The following is a 3082-nucleotide window of genomic DNA, read 5'->3' on the forward strand; positions in this document are numbered from 1 at the left end:
TTAATACATTATAAGAGAAATTCATTTTCTGAAATATTCATTGCAATATACTCTAGATTCCTGTTAACTATTTTTCAGACTTATTACTATATTAAAAAAATGACTTCTCAGCATAAATTTTCCTGGAATCCATTGAACTTAGAAAAGAAGCTTTATTAAATGAGCCAGTCAAATTCTTCTACACTCAGGTGAGTTGATTTTTATTTCACTTTAAAAGGAATATAATATGTTCCTAATATACTTCATTAATCTTTGCAGGAGGCAAACAAGCACGTGTATAAATCTAACTGCCAGATTACCTGTTTAGTTGACTAGAAGTCTTTGATTATTTATCTTTCACCACATTTATTATTGTTCACCATGCTACATCACAAGGAAATTTTTTGTTTTTTCTGGATCACAATATTTTCATTCCCTTTATACATACAAACTTTAATAATAAACAAGAACTATAAGTTGTCATTTGTGCTTATATGGATTATATCCTGGAATAATGCTCTAAGAAACAAATTGAGGCTGAGATTTTATAATTTTATAGTTTCTAAAATGCCTGTTACAGGACTGAGCACATAGTGGGTCTGCAATGGGAAAATTATTCCAGGGTAATTGCACAGAAAAGAAGATAAATACTATGCACAGCACCTGTGCTCACAGCTGAGCATGGCTGACACTTCCTGGACTACATGGGTGATTGGGAACATTGGCCCCAAGCCTGTTGACAAGTACAGAGTGTGGGAGGTGGAGTGAAAAGCTACAGGTGTGGAGAAGGAGTGTGGGGAAGAAGGAACAAGTGTGCATCAGAAATTGTATTCATCTTTGGTGAAGATTTCCCTTTCAACCCTGGACTATTCAAACTTTGTTACCATAGACATAGGGAACAAATCCTGACTTTAAAAAAAAAGTGTTTTCAGTTAGAGAATATGTGCTCTATGATTTGTATGTTAAATTGAAACATACTTTCAGGGAATCAGGAATTAATCACATGTTTAAGAATGTAAAGGAATAACTGAAGAAAAAGAGTGGGGGAATATGTGAATGACATAGTTATACATGTACAGGAAATCTTGAAGTGTTATATGTGTTCTTGGAGTATAAAGTTATAAAACCTGAGTGAAAATAACAGAGTGTTTAATTTCAACTCCTAATGAGATATAGAATTTTTAGAGAAGTCTATGTGGAATGACTTCCCTTTATACTGAGTACCATTTCAGATTTTGCTAAGAATTTAGGAAGTAGCTTTGAAAAGAATGAATTTAATGTCAGAAAAAGACAGTAGAGGCATTTTGGGGGAAAGAGGCTAATTAAAAAAATAATAATAATTCAATGCACTCTTTTTCCCCATAAGTACTCTCATTCTATGCCTAGGTCAGGAAGATCCCCTGGAGGAGGGCATGACAACCCTTCCAGTGTTCTTGCCCAGAGAATCTCATGGACAGAGGAACCTGGCAGGCTACAGTCCATGGAGTCACAAAAACGTCCGACAATACTGAGGGAATAACATTATATTTCATTCAAATTTTGCTTCAGATTTCTCTGAATCAACTTTTATATTTTGTCCACAGGAACCAAGAAAATCAGAGTGCTAAAGTCACTTTCATTCTCTTGGGCTTCTCAGAATATCCAGAACTCCAGATACCCCTTGTCCTGTTATTCTTAACCATCTACTCTGTCACTGTGCTGGGGAACCTGGGCATGATCCTAATTATCAAGATAAATCCCAAACTCCACACCCCTGTGTACTACTTCCTCAGACATTTGTCCTTTGTTGATCTCTGTTACTCAACAGTAGTTACATCCAAGCTACTAGAAAACTTGATTGTGGAAGACAGAACCATCTCCTTCACAGGATGCATCATGCAGTTCTTCTTTGCCTGCATATTTGTGGTGACAGAGACATTCCTGTTGGCAGTGATGGCATATGACCGATTTGTGGCCATTTGCAACCCTCTTCTCTACACAGCTGTCATGTCCCAGAAGCTTTGTTCCTTATTGGTGGGTGCATCATACTCTTGGGGTACAGTCTGTTCCCTGACTCTTACCCACTTTTTATCTGAATTGTCCTTTAGAGGAAATAATATCATAAATAACTTTGTGAACACATGGCCATTGTTGCTGTTTCCTGCTCTGACCCCTACATTAGCCAGGAGATCATTTTAGTCTCTGCCACGTTTAATGAAATAAGCAGCCTGATAATTATTCTCACCTCCTATGTTTTCATTTTTATCACTGTCCTGAAGATGCCTTCAACTGGGGGCGCCACAAAGCCTTCTCCACCTGTGCCTCCCACCTGACTGCCATTACCATCTTCCACGGGACCATCCTTTTCCTCTACTGTGTTCCTAACTCCAGGAGTTCATGGCTCATGGTCAAGGTGGCCTCTGTCTTTTACACAGTGGTCATCCCCATGCTGAACCCAGTGATCTACAGCCTCGGGAACAAAGATGTGAAAGAGACTGCTAGGAAGCTAGTCAAGCCCAAATTATTATGTCAATGAATGTAAAATGGCTTGGTTTGCTTTTTCATTTACAAGAGCACTGTGAGAAGAACTCCATCCATGGGATTTTCCAAGCCATTGCCTTTTTCAATACCATTATTTTTTAATTAGGAAAGAGCACTGTGGAGAACCATTAGCATTTCAAATTCCAATTTTTAGGAAGGAAAACAGTGCACACATTTAATAAAATTCCCTTGTTGATACATCATTCAACCACTTTAGTAAACTGTAGAGACTTAGCAATAAAATAATAAATAACACCTAATTAAAGCCTAGACTATTTAAGTCTCTAGATAAAGTGTTTGTCATGTAAAGATTTCTGAGTAAAGACACATTACCATTTGGCTGTTCAGGTGAGTCTTCTTTTTTTCTTTTCTTTAAGTCATTATAAGTCATCGAAGAATGGATTTGAGTTGTCATGAAAGTTTATAGTTAACCATGAGGGAGTTACATCAGTTGAATCATAGTAACTAAGAGTTGTTCAACACTAAGACACTAAAGTTAAAAGACATTCCTGTGCTTAGTTGCTCAGTTATGTCTGACTCTTTACAATTCTATGGGCTTTAGCCTGCCAGGCTCCTGTGTCCA

General features: G+C 37.3%; 1 pseudogene; it reads left to right on the forward strand.

Moving 5' to 3' along the window:
* The first annotated feature begins 660 nt into the window (after positions 1-660).
* LOC102286087 (olfactory receptor 5D13-like) lies at positions 661-2494 on the forward strand (annotated as a pseudogene).
* The last annotated feature ends 588 nt before the right edge of the window (positions 2495-3082 follow it).

The sequence above is a fragment of the Bos mutus genome, unplaced genomic scaffold, assembly GCF_027580195.1.
Source record: "Bos mutus isolate GX-2022 unplaced genomic scaffold, NWIPB_WYAK_1.1 CTG405, whole genome shotgun sequence".
Lineage (NCBI taxonomy): Eukaryota > Metazoa > Chordata > Mammalia > Artiodactyla > Bovidae > Bos > Bos mutus.